Here is a 19,874-nt window from a genome sequence, read left to right as displayed (position 1 = left end):
AAATGAGCTGAAGCAATGTTTTGATTGAAGTGTATACAAGGCTCAACATGTGTGAAGTAGTGGCCACTAAGTGGTCTAATGGTAATTAAGTCCAACTCTTTAATTAGCTTAATTTAATCTAATTTAATCATACCTAATCAGTCTTCAGGTAAATACACCATAAAATCACATTAATCATGAGGATCATAAAACACTAATCGGTTTCTAATTCGGCCGCCGATAAGGCCTTCAATTAGCAGTTTAAACATATAAACATGAACAGATAATCATACAGTCAACAGATAAAATGCAATTCAAACAGAAGTATTCATTCCATTCAGTTTCAATTTCGGTCAGTCAGTTCAGTACTTTTAATCAGTTCAATTATCAGTCATGATCAATTCAGTTTCACGGTAATCAGTGTTTATCAGTAACTAATCAGTCATTAATCGGTAAACAGTATGAGGGTTGTTACATCAGGGCAGAGTTAAGAATCTAATAATTTCGCTTCACCGGCGGGCGGCAACCTCGTCTTGGCCGCCCGCCGGACCTCTACACATACCTTCCCTCCGCTGCCACAAATTATTCTTCTTGATCTTGATCTTATTGTTGCTACGGCTGGAATAGTTTCTAACAAATTCCATGGCAGAACTCCGCTCATCATAACGATCATGGCTATACCTACAACAACCACCATTAACAGCGTTTCACCAGTTCATGCCGTAATGAAGATTCTGCTGCTCTACTGAGGGGAGACTGAGTCTTCTTTTCTCCTCTCCTCACAGTCCACATTCAAGACTCTTTCTTTGAAGTGCATTCAACCATAAAAGGTTCAAAAAAAAAAAAAACTGATTAGAACTGAGTGATTATCTCTGTAAAACCAATGGATTCTCATCTGGGTTTGGTTCTGATATGCTGACGGTGCTCGAACATGAGGGGTATTATCCTGAGGATCATTTGGACTCATCCTCACGCCACCTTTACCTTTTCTTCTTCAGAGCACCCTTGGTGTCAAGCAAATGATCTGTTGTTGCAACAAGATGGATGCAACTACTCCCAAGTACTCAAAGGCAAGGTATGATGAAATTGTCAAGGAAGTGTCTTCCTACCTCAAGAAGGTTGGATATAACCCTGACAAAATCCCCTTCGTCCCAATCTCTGGGTTTGAGGGTGATAACTTGATTGAAAGGTCAACCAACCTCGACTAGTACAAGGGCCCAATCCTTCTGGATGCTCTTGACATGATTTCAGAACCCAAGAGGCCCTCAGACAAGCCTCTTCGTCTCCCACTTCAGGACGTCTACAAGATTGGTGGCATTGGCACTGTCCCTGTGGGCCGTGTTGAGACTGGTTTGATCAAACCCGGCATGGTTGTCACTTTTGGCCCAACTGGTCTCACCACTGAAGTTAAGTCAGTGGAAATGCACCATGAGGCTCTCCAGGAGGCTCTACCTGGTGATAACGTTGGGTTCAACGTTAAGAATGTTGCTGTCAAGGATCTCAAGCGTGGGTTTGTTGCCTCAAATTCAAAGGATGATCCTGCAAAGGAAGCTGCCAACTTCACTTCCCAGGTCATTATCATGAACCATCCTGGTCAAATCGGAAATGAACATTTTCTTCACTTTCCCAGTTGCCAAACTCTGGCACTTGTGATCGTTGTGCCATTGATGTGCTCTGTGCAAAATCCAAAAAAAAAAAAAAACGCCAAGCACCACTCTGACCAAACACCACTCTGCTCTTCACTTTTCCCCCTACCCCACTTTCATTTTTAGTTTCTTTTATGTTTTTTTTTTTTTTACTTTACATCATCAGCATGGTCCCACTCTTTTCAACTTTATTTTCTTTTCTATATATATACATATTTTTTTATTATTATCATATATTATATCAATATACCAGCCCACATATTCAAATCACCCCTCATCATATCTTCATATTTGTTTAATCTATCAACATCCACCCACCTACAATTTATTTTTGTTTAAAATATATTTGTTTAATCTGTCATTACCCACTTTAGGTATAATGGCTGGCACCATCATGTGTTGGTTTGAACAAAAACGTGGATCCAATTACCACTTTATTTATTTTATTTTCTCTTCATTTTTCCATTAAAAAAAAACATTCATTCATAACCAACGCGGTTTCCTTCCCCAACCTTGTCATTTCTTTATGCCGAGAATCAACCCTGATTACAATTTTACACAAAAAAAAAAAAAAAACAACAACAACAACAACAAAAACAAAAACAAAAACAAAAAAAAACAAAACCCACACATCTCCAACTACAACCCACAGCCACCACAAAAACCGGCCTTACTTTTTTGCCTCTTCCGTTGTTCTCTTCTTCTTACTTTTCTCTTGGGTGTCCTGTGACAGCCCTGTCTCAGTACTTCCTAATCCACCGAGCACGTTCCCTCCCTCCTGCTCCTCCACTGCAGCATATGGCAGACCTCCGAATCGGAACATAACGGTGGCCTTCAGCTTCAGCTCCTTATTTTCCGCCTTTAGCACACATATCTCTGCTCGCACATCCTTATACATGCGCTGGAGCAGAGCCAGTTGGGCGTTTAACTGCTGCACCTCATTTGTCCTACTCTGAAGCCGGTGCGACAAGTTTGTGACTGCAGTCATCGTCTCCACACATGACTTCAATGTATACTGATTGGCCTCAATATCTAATTACGCTGCCATTATTTGCTCCACAGACCGCATCGGAAAGGTCAACGGAGCAAACCCAGGGGCGCTTGGTTGAGGTTCAAGGGCAACCGCACCAGTTATCTCTCTTGTGGACTCGTTGAGGTCTGGAAAGAGAGTGACCAGACCACGGGAAGAAGAGGCCATGTTATGGGTTGTTGAGTGTTTTAGATGTTACAGAGTGTTTTAGGGTTTGCAGCTCTTAGAGAAAAGCTCTCAGAGAACAAAGAGGTTTCAACTGGTTTGTTATGCTTCCAAGCCTCAGGCTTCACTTTGGTTTATATAGACCATGATGAAGAGGACGACAATACACTCTGTCGGTCACGTGCATCGCCGCGTGTCCGGCACCCCTTTTGATGGCTCGCCGCTCGAAGATTTCTGTTGGGCACGCCTTTTGACAGATTGGGCACGACTTTTGAGGGTGCGATATATATATATCTTTATATATATATATATATATCTTTTGGGCTCCCACAGTCTGACACGACCACACAGTGTCTGCTACAACGGTCCGGCATAACCCCGTAAACTGTCCCGACATTGATTCCGATTAGCTGCTACATCGGTCCGGCATGACCCCATAAACTGTCCCGACATTGATTCCGGTTAGCTTCTACAACGGTCCGGCATGACCCCGTAAACTGTCCCGACATTGATTCCGGTTAGCTCCTACAACGGTCTGACACGACCATACAGTGTCTTCACCAACGGTCTGACACGACCATACAGTGTCTCCTATCCACTTTTATTTGTCAGTTTATTTTCTTGTTTTGTTACTCTCTCCAAACTCAAATTGGTTAGTGCCTATCCTCCTTGAGTTTGAGGGGGGCTGTTAGTATATATTAGTATATATATTAGCTGTCAAACCTTTAATAATGTACCTTTAATAATGTTGTTTGGTTTGTGCTTCTACTTTCGATTTGTAATTGTTCTCCCTCTTCTCTATAAAGGAGAGAGCTCAACACAACATAGAATATATCAATAGATACATTTATCTCTCTGTATTTCTCTCTTTATACATTGGATTTTACAACTGCCTCCAATATACACAAAAAAAGAAAAAAGAAAAAAAAGAAACTCATGAACAACACTCCACATACCTAATGCATCCACAGCTATTTCAGATAAATTTTGAGATATCATTAAAAAATATATCAATATCACATCAAGTCTTTGCATGTGATGACAACATACTGTAACAAGTAAGGATGACTACATGACAGTCATTTATGATAAATCAGTAGCAGCATACCTCCACAACATCAATGGAGTTCTGTTTTTCATGAAATGCACCAACCCACTCGGTGTGATCTGCACTCCTGAATAACAACTGCATGACATACTGATGTGAACTCCAGGCCCTCCAAATAAAAAGGGGAATGGTGGATAGTATTGCCACACTATTGTTTCTTGGAAAGAACACTATCAGACAAAAATGTAATAAAATCATGCAATAGAATAATCCAAAAGAAACTATGGATGATAAGAAGAAACTGTACCCTGAATCCATCTTCATGTGATGAGCATTGAAGATAAAAACTGTGGAGGGTATCAAAAAGATGTCAAAATACTAGACATAGGCTAGAATATCCTCTTAATCTATATCTACCAATGCTATGGTTGCAAACTTGGACACCTCCCTCGTTGATTTAGAAAGCTGTTCTCAAACAAGGAGGCAAATAGAACAAAGGAACCAAGATAAGCAAATGAACAAGACTATAAACATCTACAACTTTCCAAAACTAAGGTCAAGTTTGGCATGTTTTGAAAAAGACAAAAAGTCAAAAAGTCACTATCCTATTTAAGTCACATCATCTTATTTAAATCACATCACCTCTCTAACACATCACTTCAAACACAATCTAAACCCAACCCATATTTCATAAAAAAAAGTCAAAAAGTACACTTATTTAGATCATCCCAAACAACTCCTATGTTTGAAATTACGATGAAAAACTACTTCTTAGAGAAATGCTACACATATTCACTTTACCTAATCTTTTCTTACCCATTAAATACAAGGAATTTGGAACCATATTAATAAACACAAGTGGAACCCACTTGTTTGTACCTAGTTCATCAGAATTATGGATAAGCAATGTAGTTTAGATGTAGCAATTTCCTACTTAATTTGTAATGATGAGTTATTTTAGCAATGTTCAAAGTTTTTATTTTATTTTATTTTATTATTTTTTAAAGTTTTGATTTATAGAATCAACTGTATCGCTTCATGATTACATGAGAATTTTGGAATATAAACAGCCTCAAGCTTTTTTATGGGATGGGTTTGTGATGCACATCTACTCCTAATGATATGTCATTTTTGGCAATGTTTAAAGTGTGAAGTTACCAATTTTCCCAAAAGCCTAAGCTATTAGGAAATGGGTCCAATGATGTATATCAAGTTATCTAACACACCCTCCTTCACGTGCAATGGAGAGATAAACAACTAATCAAACAGAAGGAGAAGCAAACAACTAAACAGAGAGGAAGAAACCAAATGCTAATAGCAGACTTTAACCCAATACCTCTTTTAACCAGAGCTTTGATACCATGTTAAGTTATCAAATTTTTCCAAAGCCTAAGTTGTTAGGAAATAGGCCCAACAATGTATATCAAGCTATCTAACACAAAGTATTTCACACATATTTCTTTTTTAATTTGTTTTTTAATCGAATCACATTGTGTCGCTTCGTAATTAGATGAGAATTTTGGGACAAAAACAAAATTGAGCTTCTTATTTATTGGGTGCATTTGAGACTCAAATTAGGTCTTCCATCAACAAACATATAAGCCACTATTTATCTCAGAAAGCAAAATTAAACAACTCTATAAAGAAATCAAAATGCTATTAGATATAAACAGACAACGGATAGAGAAAGACAAAACCCTAGACCTAGAGGAGCATGACAGAAGTGAACATACAATGTCATCGAGCATGACAGCAATATCTGGTCAAGTAGTTTCACTGTCATGTAGGAATAGATGTGCAAAAGAAAACAGAAAAAAGAATAAGCACATAAAGCCTTTCACCATTAACGGATCCCACTGGAACAAGATGAACATAATATGTAGTAGCAACTACACTGCACATGCTGGTTGTGGCTGAGGGTGGGCTGAACCACTGCTGGTTTGACTTCTGCTGTGTGTGGGTGGGCTGGTGTCTTGCCTTATGCTGGATTTCTGGGCTGATGGCAATGGTTCAAGTATGCATTGTGGTTGACTCTGTCTTGTGCTATGGACTGATGATGGATTGCTGCTATGGACTCATAGGCTTATCTGTTTTGTCTGCTGTCTTGTGGTTGACTCTGTCTTGTGCTATGGGCTGCTATGGACTCATAGGCTTATCTGTGGTGTAGTTGAATCTGCTTTGGACCCATAGACTCAAAGGCCCCGTTTGTTTTGGGTTATAGTAAGGGGATTAGGATTACTAGTACCTTGGGATTAGTATATGGAGTGTTTGTTTTGAGAGATAGCCTTGGGACTATTAATACCTTGGGACTAACTAATACCTTGGTATTACTAATACCTTGTTTGTTTTGAGAGATAGGGAGGGTATTACTAATACCTTGGTATTACTAATACCCTTGGAGAGGGGATTCATAGTGAGGAGGTAGAGATGGTATTAGAAAAATAGTGAGGGGATTAGAAATTTTTTTATTTTTTTTATTTTTTATATATTGGAAATTTTTTTTAAAATATAATTTTTAATTTTTTATATTTTTTTATTTGTTTTATTATTTTATATAAAAATAATTTAACAATTCCTCACTACTAATCCTCTCACTATCAATCCCCTCACTACTAATCCCCTCACTATCAATCCCCTCACTAACAATCCCCTCATTATTAATCCCCTCACTATCAATCCCCTCCATTCTATCTCTGAAAACAAACGACCCTCACTAACAATCCCCTCACTATTAATCCCCTCACTATCAATCCCCTCCATTCCATCTCTGGAAACAAACGGGGCTAAAGGCTTAATTTTGGCTCATCAGATGCTTGTAGGAATGATGGATGAATCTGTCCAGTTTTAAGCCCAGAGGAAGCTTTCTTGGGTGTGGTTGAAACTGTTGGATGCTAACAAAAACAACTGTCATGTAGGCAGCTGTCTGGGTCTGCAGCTCTCTGGAATGCTGTCTTTGGTGGTGGATGTCTCTATGGTTGATTCTGATGTGGAGGTGAGTATTGGTTGATTCTGTCTACTATGGTTGATTCTGCTGTGGAGGTGAATAGTCATGGTGCTCTGTCAAAGCCAGAGGTTACTGAAGTAGTCTTGGTGTTCTGTCTTTTGCTTCAGCAGAGGAGTGTTTTTGTTGCTTTATTGTCTTTGCTTTTGTTTTGTTTTGTTCCACTCTGCATGTTGGTTTCTCACCAACTTGGAGCTTTGAGTGTGTGCTAGCAGATGATTTGGTGTGCATCTAGGTGCCAACCTAGTTGGGATCTAAATGTTTCACTGTGATTCTTTTTGCACCCTCTTCTTTATTAATGTAAGTTATCATACTTGTTATGTTTTTCCATCAATAAAGCTTCTTTTTTGCTGATTAAAAAAAAAAAACTACACTGCACATGCAACAGAGAATCTCTCTCACTCTCACACAAGCACACACTAAGAGAGCTATTTCAGAATTTTAATGTTAAGGCCTTACAAATATAAACAAACATTTCAAGAAGCTCTTGCATTTTCATGGATGGAAGCACGGCGAAGGAAGCTAGCGAGGGTTTTAATGTTAAGGCCTTACAAAAATAAAGAAACATGTCAAGAAGCTTTTGCATTTTTGGTTGAGATAACAACTGCAACCTAGTGCCTTCTCATTAGTCATGTGATGCCTTAGCCAATATCAGTTGCTCTATCATCTATAGGTTTATGTACTTTCCATTAACACCCTGAATTTCACTTCTCTGTCAAAGTGCTCTGAGTTAGTAATAATTGTGCCCCCAAAACCTCATGACATAATTAAAATGAAAAATAGTAACTTAGCCCAGTCCTTTGGAATACTAATAAGAAAAATGCTTGGGAGCACTAAAAGGGGATCACTAAAGGGAGCACTAATGATGTGGCAGTGGGCCCCGCCCACTTTCTATGCCTTGTTTTTATTTTTTTATTATTTTTTTTGTCATTTCCAATGTATTAGTGTTATTAGTGATGTATTTTTTAGTGGTCTAAATCATTATTGTATTAATAAACATGCAGGGATATTAGAATTGCTTATAGTCAAGATCTAAAGGATGTATAGTCTTAACCAAAATGTATAAAACACTTTCTGAAATTCTGCTTTTGTTCTGAAATGCTGATTTCATGAAAGGCAAAACAAAGACACCGTTCTTGCAATGTACCATTCAATAAACTGTGACGCGTAAGATGGAATTTAAAATGGTAAATTTTGTTACATATGCTAGGTCATACAAACACTCTTATTTGTTGAAAGTTGAAAGATATGTTTAACAAATCTAGAATGAGAAAACGATAAAAAATTGGTTACAAAATCAGAAAAAACAAATTCAAACAAAAAATCGCATCAAACCTCATAATCATTTCACTTTTTCTCTCACAAATATCACATCCAACCACAAAAAAACCCAACTATCTTCTCAAACACAAATTTTTTTTTTTTCAATAATATCTTACAACTAAAAAAACTTACAAAAAAGCCCACTTCTCAAACACTCACAAGTCCTTCAGAAACCAAACGTCCTATCAACTGATGAGTCCAAAAATTTAGGAAATGAATTTTGGAATCAATGAAAAGGCTTGACTGCAACAGGTAAACAGTGAATGATATAATTGGAATGATTAAGGGTATGTTTGGTTTGTATTTGGAAGATGAGTTTTAAAAAAAAAATTTAAAAAAATTGTTTGGTTTGAGTTTTTTTCAAAAAAATTCGAAAATCATTTTTTCTCTCTTACACATCAATCAATCATTTTTTATTTCTCATCTTTCCTTCTCAATCACTTTTTCTCTCACACACATCAACTCAAATTCTCCCAAAATATCAAATCATCCTAAACTCTCAAAAAAATAACTCTCCCAAAATATACAACCAAACAAACTAAAAAAATTTCTAAACTCTCTCCCTGAATTTTTTTTCAAAAACAACTCTCTCAAAAACAAACCAAACAAGCCCTAAGTGTTTCGAAGCTAACCCTAAAATTGTAGAAATAACAGCTTGTAAACTGCTAGAGGTCAGATAATTCAAGCTCCTCACAAACTGGTAACCACCATCCAATCAAACGCAAAATGCAACAAAAGCACACAAAAACAATCCTTAATCAAGCTAGCTTACCCATTGCAAACCAAGTCAACCTTGAATAATTACCACTTAGCTTGTCAACATGTTTACACACACCAATGAAACTCTATACATAGCTTTCTAGCCCTCAGTTTATTACATTCAAACTTCAGATGTTTATGTTGCCAAGAAAACATAAAGTTTGGCTTCATTAAGGATATAGCTGTAATTTCTTAACCAATGAAAATGATTCCTATAATTTTGTTATTAATGAAACTTAGGTCTAGTTTGAAAAGATTAAATAAGTGTATTTTTTGACTTTTTATGAAATATGGGTTGTATTTGAAGTGATGTGTTAGAGAGATGATGTGACTTAAATAGGATGATATGACTTAAATAGAATAGTAACTTTTTTATTTTTTGTCTTTTTTTAATCATGCCAAACTTGACCTTAGCGTCATTTGGCATCTCATGATTTTAATCTAAAAATCAAAAAGTGACAAAAAAAAAAAAAAAAAAAAAAAAAAAAAAAAAAAAAAAAAAAGCCAACCGTTTTATCCTACAAACATATCTGCAATTTGAAATCATGTGTCTAATAAAAGCCTACCATCCTATCATTTTAGCCTAAAAGTCTAATAGTAATGATGAGAATTTTTTCAGAATAATAAAGTCTAATAGTAATGGTCAAGTCTCACAATGTATATGCTTTCCCAACAAGCCATTAACTCCCACAGCCAAACAGCAGGCTGTCGTGTCAGCGCCATCATTTCACCTGACAAAAGGTTAGGTGAGTACAAATTCACCTCCAAAAATGTCAATTTACCTATTTCTTTATTTTATAAATTATTACTTTTCATATTTTTTTCGTAAAAAATTAAAAAATAATTTTTAAATATATTAATTTTTTTTGTTATCTTATATTTTAATTAAAAAATTAAAAAATTATTAAAATAATCTGTTCTCAAACGAAACCTTATAATGTGGCAGATTTTTTAAAAAACTGGATTTAAATTAATTTAGAATCAATAGGGTAGTGGATTCCTTAATGACAACAAGTACAACATAAAATTAACAGGGAAAAATGTATTGTTGGCATGTTTAAAAATGGAAAAAGACCTATGTTATAATTCAAAACAGAAATTATATCTAAAAAATGTTGGAAAAAAATGATTTTTGGGGATTTTAATTTAATATTAAAGTGTGGTGACTTTAATTAAATATTAAAGTGGGTCCTAATCATTTTTTGTGTTGGGTCCAAGTGAGCCAAAAATCATTAGGTTTTGAATAAGAAATTGCTTCATGATGTTAGATTCATAAATATGATTTTAAAGAGTATTTAAATCTTTTTTCTTGGCTAAAGGGTGTGAATCCTTTGGGCATCCATACTTTTCATTTTGTGGAAAGGAGCTATAGATGCTTGGTGTTTTAATGACTAGCCTTAAAGGCTGGAGGCTTTTCCTCTCTCCCCTATACATGTATAAATTGAGACCCTCCTGTCAAGTTTCAATATAGAAATTTTTGCTTCCATTTTACAAGTCAGTTTGCTTGATAGTTCATATTGTGAGAGAGTACTGCCATTGTTTTGTTCGCTAAGCTAGACAGATAGTGCTTCTGCCATAGCTGGTTTTGACCGTCGTATCTTGGGAGATAGACGCCGGGTTTCCTCAAGCACTCGACCCGTGAGGCGGCGAAATCTATTTTAAGGAAACTGCTTCCGTGCAGGCTTTGGTTTTGTCTCTTTACCCTTTATTGTTTTTTGTGTATTTCTGTTAAAATTTAGTTGTAATTATCAGCATATGTTCTTGGTATATAATTTGTTTTCTTCATAAATCTATTTATTTAATTTCACAATTTTGAACAACAAGCTTAAAATAGATTTTATATATCTTTTCTATGAAATTGATTGAATAGATTTATATAGACCATTAGGTTAGTTTTGTATAATGTTACTAGGAATTGTTGCGGAATTACTCACTATTTCAATAATTGTAAATTATGCAATGGTACTCTCTAATTGCTTAGTTTAATTAGAATGCTCTATTATAATTTGCATACTTAATTGTATTAGTATGATCTTGTTTTCTGCGTATGGTTTATCATTTCCCTACCATGATTTGCATGAATTTTAAGGTTATAAAATATAATTTATGGATGTTGCAATTTTGACAGGCTAATTCTATTCTAGTCTCAATTTGTTACATGCTTATTATTTTCTAGGCTAGATTACATAATTTAATGTATTTGGAGTTATAGAGTTTTATGAATTGTGTACATAATTAATTTAAATTATCTAATTGGGTGCATTAATCTGAGTTATTTAATTAGGTGCATTAATCTAAATTATTTAATTAGGTGCATTAATCTGAATTATTTAATTGGGTGCATTAATCTAAATTATCTAATTGGGTGCATTAATCTAAATTATTTATTTGGGTGCATTAATCTAAATTATTTAATTAGGTGCATTAATCTGAATTATTTAATTGGGTGCATTAACTTTGAATTTGACTTATCTATTTGGAGTTATTAGTTTAAATATTTATTATGAATTAATTTCATTCATGACTCATGAGTATTGAACTTTATTTTAAAGTTGTAATTTAATTTTGAATTTACAAATTGTATTTTGTTTTGGCACCTTATATTAGTTGGTCACTTATATAATTAATAGTTGGCTAGATGGTTTCAATTATTTATTATAATTAAATTTTTTAGATTATTTGTTTGTATTTTGTTGTGGTTTGCTACTAACTTCTTTGTAGGGATACCAATGCAAAAAGCAAATATAAAACCAAATGAATAGAATTTGGGATGTAAAAACAAAAATGTTTGGACTACTAACGTTTGTGTTGAATAGGAATACCTAAGCGTGGAAAAGCTTTTGGACTACATAGAATCCTTATGGATTGGCTATTTTATCAAAATGTTTGAAGCATGTTTGCTTGAGATGTAATTGATTTATTTACCAATTTGTAGTAGCAAGTTTTATTTGCTTATATTGTTGTAGCAATGGTTTTACATTGCTTGTAAAAGTTTTGGACCCTGGTTTGCTTTAACCTAGTTCATCCCTAAGAAAATTTAATTCTTAATTTGTTTATCACGGACTAGGAGTCAACAAGCTCTTAAAAGTTTTGTCAAAAGGTTAACTAGGTTTTAAGTGGGACCGATGTGACTCCTCCAGTCTTCCTGGGAACTTTCTTGACCATATTCGATTCTAGGTTTTGTGGTGAGACTAATTTTTGAATTAATTTTTCTTCTAAGGGATTTTCTAAGGGTTAAGTTTAATTTCTGGAAACACAGAAGTGATATTCTGGTGTAATTTTCAGAAATGGAAACTATTACTGATGCTGCTGCTACTGCTAATGTTAGTGGGAATTTGAACCCCGGGGCAACTGGATTGCCAACCCCTACTGCTGTGACCTCTGTGGTCAACCCTGGTGTTACTCCGGCTATTCCAGGAGGACCGCTTAGTCACCATGAGCGCCCAGAAAAATTTGCTAGGGAAAACTTTAAGAGATGACAGCAAAAGATGCTGTTTTACTTGACCACGCTAAACCTTGCCAAGGTTTTGAGTGAGGATCCTCCAGCCGTGGCAGAGAATGAGCCTGATAGGCAGAAAGTCATGGCGCTTAACACATGGAAGCAGACAGACTATCTTTGCCGGAACTATATGTTCAACAGCTTGGCAGACTCACTCTATAGTGTGTTTTGTTCTAAGAGCTCAGCAAAAGAATTATGGGAATCTCTGGACAAAAAGTACAGGACTGAGGATGCCGGGGCAAAGAAATTTGTGGTTGACCGTTTCCTTGATTTTAAAATGGTAGATTCTAAAACTGTGATAAGCCAAGTCCAAGAGTTCCAAGTGATCTTGCATGAAATTCGTGCTGAGGGGATGCCTTTGAACGAGTCATTCCAAGTTGCTGTGATCTTTGAGAAACTTCCCAATGGTTGGAAGAATTTCAAGAATTACTTGAAGCACAAGCGCAAGGAAATGTCTGTTGAAGAGCTAGTTGTCCGACTCCGGATTGAAGAGGGTAATAGAAAGAAAGGAGGGAGTACCTCCTCAGTAAAGGCCAATGTCGTTGAGCATGGCAAATCTTCTAGGATAAGAAAGAAGCCCTTTGTGAACAAGAGCTCTAAGTTGGGGCCAAGGGGTGGTGTTGCAAAGAAGTCGACTTACAAGCCGCAGGAACCTGGTTATCGGTTCTTTGGGAAGTGTTATAACTGTGGTAACGAGGGGCATCGGACTAGTGACTGCCGCAAGCAGAAGAAGCCATACAAGACCAAACCTCGTGCTCATATGGCTAACTTACAAGAGCACTCCCATGAGGAGGATGATATGCACTTGTCTGCCGTTGTCTCTGAGGTGAATCTGGTGGGTTCAAACCCAAGAGAATGGTGGATTGATACTGGGGCTACACGCCACATCTGCTCCGAGCAGAAACTGTTTACAACTTTCGAACCGGTTACAAACGGTGAGAAGTTGTTTATGGGAAACTCTGCTACCTCGATTGTTGAGGGGAAAGGAAAGGTGGTCCTGAAGTTGACGTCAGGAAAGGAGCTGACCTTAAACGAAGTCCTGTATATTCCGGACATTCATAAAAATCTTGTCTCAGGGTCTCTTCTTAGTAAACATGGTTTTCGCATGGTTTTTGAGTCCGACAAGGTCGTTTTTACCAAAAGCGGAATGTATGTGGGTAAGGGTTATATGTTGGGGGGTATGTTTAAAATTATTGTTATGACTGTTATCCCAAAGGTGAATAAAGGTGCATCTTCTTCTGTTTACATGCTTGAGTCTTCCAATTTGTGGCATGGTAGACTAGGACATGTGAACTTTGAATCTTTACGTAGATTAATCAAGTTAGATCACATACCATCTTTTAAGATTAATCCGAAACACAAGTGTGAAACTTGTGTTGAAGCAAAGTTGACAAGATCTTCGTTTCATTCTATTGAAAGAAGTTCAGAACCGTTGGATTTAGTGCATAGTGATGTGTGTGACTTAAAATTTATACAATCACGTGGTGGCAATAAGTACTTCATCACTTTTGTTGATGATTGCACTAAGTATTGTTATGTCTATTTGCTCAAAAGCAAAAATGAGGTGATTGACAAGTTTATTCTTTATAAAAATGAAGTTGAGAATCAAGTAGGCCGCAAGATTAAGGCTCTAAGAAGTGATCGTGGTGGTGAGTATGAATCTTCGTTTATTGAGACTTGTGCTCAATCTGGGATTATCCACCAAACCACGGCGCCTTATTCTCCTCAGTCTAATGGGATTGCTGAGCGGAAGAATAGGACGCTAAAGGAAATGATGAATGCAATGTTGATAAGTTCTGGATTGCCACAGAACTTGTGGGGGGAAGCAATTCTCTCTGCAAATTACATTCTGAATAAAGTACCCCAGAAGAAGGTGGACAAGACGCCGTATGAGTTATGGAAAGGTGTTAAGCCTTCGTATAAATTCTTATGAATGTGGGGGTGTCTTGCAAAAGTGGCGATTCCTACACCCAAATGGGTTAGGATAGGCCCGAAATCTGTGAATTGTATATTCATTGGTTATGCACATAATAGTAGTGCATATCAGTTTCTTGTTCATAAGTCTGAAATTCCAGACATACACAGGAATACCATCATGGAGTCCAGGAATGCATGTTTCTTCGAAGACATTTTTCCTTGCCGAACCTATGCAGGGGTTCCAAGGTCTTTGGAGCAATTTGATGAGCTTGCTAGTGAGGATGATCATGTTGATGATCCAGGTGATGATCAAATTGAGGTTTTAGATGAGCCCAGACGGAGTAAAAGGGTTAGGATATCCAAATCTTTTGGTCCAGACTTCTTGACTTATATGGTTGAGAACGAACCTCAAACTTTCCACGAAGCTGTGACTTCTCCTGAGAGTCCTTTATGGAAAGAAGCGATCAAAAGTGAGATTGACTCCATCTTACAGAATCACACCTGGGAGTTGGTAGATTTACCTCCAGGTTGTAAGCCTTTAGGCTGCAAATGGATTTTTAAACGAAAGATGAAGGCCGATGGGTCTATTGACAAGTATAAGTCGAGGCTCGTTATCAAAGGGTACAGGCAACGAGAAGGCCTAGATTACTTTGATACGTACTCACCTATAACTAGGATAACATCCATTCGCATAGTGATTGCGATAGCAGCTTTGCGCAATCTTGAGATACACCAGATGGATGTAAAGACAGTTTTCTTAAATGGGGATTTGAATGAAGAAATCTACATGGAGCAACCTAAAGAGTTTTCAGCTCCAGGACAAAGCAAGAAAGTCTGTAAACTTGTCAAATTTTTGTATGGTTTGAAGCAAGCGCCTAAACAATGGCATGAGAAGTTTGACAATGTAATGTTGTCAAATGAGTTTTGAATCAACGAATGTGACAAGTGTATTTATGTCAAAGACATTGACAGAGGTTATGTCATTTTGTGTCTATATGTTGATGATATGCTCATTATAGGTAGTAACGATGAAATGATCAAAACTTTAAATTTGACATGAAGGATATGGGCATTGCAGATGTTATTCTGGGAATTAAGATTACCAGAATCTCTGACGGAATTGTACTTTCTCAGTCTCATTATGTTGATAAGATACTTGAGAAGTTTAGTGGATTAGATACGAGTGTGTCATCGACACCTGTAGACTTAAGTCTACACTTTACCAAGAATAATAAAGAGAGTGTCTCTCAGTTTGAATATTCTCGGGTAATTGGAAGTTTAATGTATCTGATGAGTTATACTAGGCCAAATATAGCTTACTCGGTTAGCAGGCTTAGTAGATACACAAGTAATCCTGATGCTTCTCATTGGAAGGGCATTGTGCGGGTGTTAAGGTATTTACGCTACACTCGGGATTATGGGCTGCATTATACTCAATATCCAACGGTGCTTGAAGGATATAGTGACGCGAATTGGATATCAGATATAAAGGACTCAAAGTCCACTAGTGGATATGTGTTCACTCTTGGTGGGGCAGCCGTGTCTTGGAAATCTTCCAAGCAAACGTGTATATCTAGATCAACGGTGGAATCAGAGTTTATTGCTTTGGATAAAGCAACGGAAGAAGCAGAATGGCTTTGCCATTTCATTGAAGATATTCCACGTTGGTCTAAACCTGTGCCAACTATTTGTATTCATTGTGATTGTCAATCTGCAATTGGTAGGGCACAGAGTAATATGTATAATGGAAAGTCTAGACATATCCGTCGTAGACATAATTCCATACGACAACTACTCTCGAATGGAGTTGTCTCTTTAGACTATATAAAGTCTAAGGACCACATTGCGGATCCGCTAACCAAAGGGTTAAATCGAGTGTTAGTCGAAACGTCGTTAAAAGGAATGGGGTTAAGGCCTTTGGAAGTTACCGGAATGGAAACCCAACCTAGTTGACTGGAGATCCCAAGATCTAGGTTCAATGGGACAACCTAATTGCGTGTAACGGTGGTATGTCGCTGAGGAGGTTAAACCTCCAGCCATTCCTTCTATTAGTGATACCTGCAAGTGTAGAGGATAAGCTGAGCTTTTAATGACTCTTATGTGTTAAGCTGTTGAGCTAAGTATTGCATGATACTTTAGTAGAGTCACTTATGTGAGTTTGAAGTGGGGCCGCTTCTAGAAGAATTGGGCAGGCCAAGATTCTTTGAAACCACTCGCTGAACCAGGCTAGTGTCCAGGGCCACACAGGGCACACTAGTGAGAACATAATGGTGGTAGGAGTAATTCCCGTGTGAGATCTATTGTCTCAGTTTACATAAACGGTAGAGCAGTTCAAGATGTCTTATTCATTGATCTGCCAGTAAACTCGATAGGTTTTCACTGGGAGAGGTTCAAAGCCAAAAGCTACATTCTCTGATGTCGGGGTTAGTCCGTTGTACTCTCTCTTAGAGTCTTTATTGTTGAACGATGTCCGTTTGTTGAGTCATTCGGTCAATTTTTATTCATGTGGGGGATTGTTGGAAAAAATGATTTTTGTGGACTTTAATTTAATATTAAAGTGTGGTGACTTTAATTAAATATTAAAGTGGGTCCTAACCATTTTTTGTGTTGGGTCCAAGTGAGCCAAAAATCATTAGGTTTTGAATAAGAAATTGCTAAGAAATTGCTTCATGATGTTAGATTCATAAATAGGATTTTAAAGAGTATTTAAATCTTTTTTCTTGGCTAAAGGGTGTGAATCTTTTGGGCATCCATACTTTTCATTTTGTGGAAAGGAGCTATGGATGCTTGGTAATGACTAGCCTTAAAGGCTGGAGGCTTTTCCTCTCTCCCCTATACATGTATAAATTGAGACCCTCCTGTCAAGTTTCAATATAGAAATTTTTGCTTCCATTTTACAAGTCAGTTTGCTTGATAGTTCATATTGTGAGAGAGTGCTGCCATTGTTTTGTTCGCTAAGCTAGACAGATAGTGCTTCTGCCGTAGCTGGTTTTGACCGTCGTATCCTGGGAGATAGACGCCGGGTTTCCTCAAGCACTTGACTCGTGAGGCTGCGAAATCTATTTTAAGGAAACTGCTTCCGTGCAGGCTTCGGTTTTGTCTCTTTACCCTTTATTGTTTTTTGTGTATTTCTGTTAAAATTTAGTTGTAATTATCAGCATATGTTCTTGGTATATAATTTGTTTTCTTCATAAATCTATTTATTTAATTTCACAATTTTGAACAACAAAAAATATGAAAAATAAACCAAAAAAAAAAAAAAGCCAATTGTGAAACATTACTGATATGCCATTTCAGCTAAATACAAACAAATACCAATTTTTTTACCAAACACTCACATGAGTGTTTGATAAAAAATTTAGTAGTTTTCTTTGGAAAAAAATTTGGTAATTTTCTTAGAGTCCCTAGCATGAGCTTTTGATAAAAAATTTAATAATTTTCTTGGGATCCTAACATTGCTCAAATACAAAACCCCCTTTGTCCCCCTCCAATGGGAGAAAGAGACATTGGAGAAAGAAAAAAAAAGAAAGAACGAAAGGGGCTCATGAAAGATTGGCACTAAGTCCAATAACATAGTTTTACAGCAAGGATTGGCACCAAGTCTAATAACAATAGTTTTACAATAAGGATCAGCACTAAGTCTTTATATTTCTGCATTACTTATGGATGAATTTACTGAACAATAATCAATAAGACAACCCTAGTGTATGTTATTTGCAGACAATCGTTTGGGAAATTGGTTATTTTAGTTGTTGATTATTTTAATAGGTTAAAATTTTTGTGTTTGAGAAGATGATTGGATTTTTTTGTAGTTTGATGTAATATTTATGAGAGAAAAAGTAAAATAATTATGGTTTTGATGTGACATTTTGTCTTATTAGTTATTTTAGTTTATTTTATCTGTTTGTGAATTTTAGTCCCAAAAAAAGCCAACTTTTGGCTTCCCTAAGAGTGACCATTTTTGTATATTTTAGGTCAATTATTCATAAAGATTGGTGAGGATAATATGGCCCTTAAAATTAATGTGTGATGGATGGAATAGAGGAGTGCATTAGGAGTAGAATTTTTTTTATAAGGCTATTATAATACTGAATGTCGGGTGGTTAAGTAAAAAAACATCTTTGAAAAATGAGTGCATCCAAAATGAGATATTGAGATTGAAAAATTTACAAGAAAAAAAATAAAATAAGAAACAGATCAAAGTACACCAATTGTATATTAAACTATGGATTATTGTTTGAGACAGAATAATCGTGTACATCATAGACAAGTAAATGCAGCAGTAAGGTGAAACAAGGGCTTGTTCAGTAACCTACTTGGGTGCACGATTTGCTGCAACCTTAGGCTTTACTACCCCCCTGTGTTTGGCAAGTCCGAAAAATACACTTCAAGTTCACTTTGAGTAGTATTCCAAATCTTTTAAGCTTTTGGAATACTTAGGAAAAGATCAAAAATAAAATCATAATTATTGGCTGAGCTAATTTCTTTAATTTTTCCAATTATCAAGCCAGATTTCCCTAATTTCAGCCAATTGTGTTCAATATATACATATATATGTTTGTGTGTGTGTGTGTAATAAACAAGGCCGGGAAGCATGTTAAATTCTCTCTCTTCTTTTTTGCCTTCTCCTAAACATGACTTTGCACCAAATTAACTAATCCTGAGCTAGGGCTCAACTTTTCAAGTTTTGTCCAAATCAAAACCATTGATCAATTCAAACATCTAATTCAATAAATTAAAGCCAATGTTCAAGAAACCTAAAAGTCTTGCTATCAATCCAGTGTTTTACTCTATCTGAATGGAAAAATAAAAACTAAAATAAAAAATAAGCTCAACAAAATAGAAACTAAAATAAAAAATAAAAGGCAAACTTTACTTTACGCCCTGTGGTTTGGACCATATGCGGTTTACTCCCTGACATTCGGATATAACTACATAACCCCTTGTAATTGATAGGCTAAAACGCACAGTTAACTTTTCTGTCTAAAATAACAAAATGTGAAAGTCACGCGCCTCTATTGAGAGTGAGTCTGTTTTTTTGACGAAACTACCCTTTCTATCTCTTCAAATTTACAAAAGATGCCAATATATATATATATATATATATGTACGTACAGTGAAGCAGTGCTGTTTCTCGTCATATCCCACAAATCCTTTTCCTCTCACCTAGAAGGAAAAATTGATTCTGATGTAACCCCCTTTTTCTAGAATGGAACAAAATATATTACCACTTTCTCATCACAACTGTAAAGATTCTGTTCCTTGTTCTAGATTTCTAGCGGTGGGTGCATACAACTTCTAAAGGAGGATATGTTCTTGTTTAAGTTCTGATCAAGAAAAGTATTTCAATTCCATTGTTGTGTCCACTTGCCCCCAAGAAATGCTATCCGTTTTCTTCTCTTCTATGTTAGACTTCAGTGACAATTTTCTGATTTGTGGGGATATTTGTTTTGCAGAATGAGGATAGAACCCTCTGGAAACTGGGCACATTGCCACCTGGGCTGACA

General features: G+C 36.3%; 1 pseudogene across 1 annotated transcript; it reads left to right on the top strand.

The window, feature by feature from the left end:
- The first annotated feature begins 980 nt into the window (after positions 1-980).
- On the top strand, positions 981-12,430 carry LOC145806953 (elongation factor 1-alpha-like; annotated as a pseudogene). The gene is made up of 4 exons (XR_014350278.1): positions 981-1,608; positions 6,784-6,860; positions 6,908-7,070; positions 12,237-12,430. The product of XR_014350278.1 is annotated as an elongation factor 1-alpha-like (transcript).
- The last annotated feature ends 7,444 nt before the right edge of the window (positions 12,431-19,874 follow it).

This window comes from Camellia sinensis, chromosome 14 (genome assembly GCF_055761805.1).
Source record: "Camellia sinensis isolate YWXY chromosome 14, ASM5576180v1, whole genome shotgun sequence".
NCBI classification, from domain to species: domain Eukaryota; kingdom Viridiplantae; phylum Streptophyta; class Magnoliopsida; order Ericales; family Theaceae; genus Camellia; species Camellia sinensis.
Note: the sequence above shows the minus strand (reverse complement) of the source record. Positions and strands in the feature narration are given on the sequence as shown.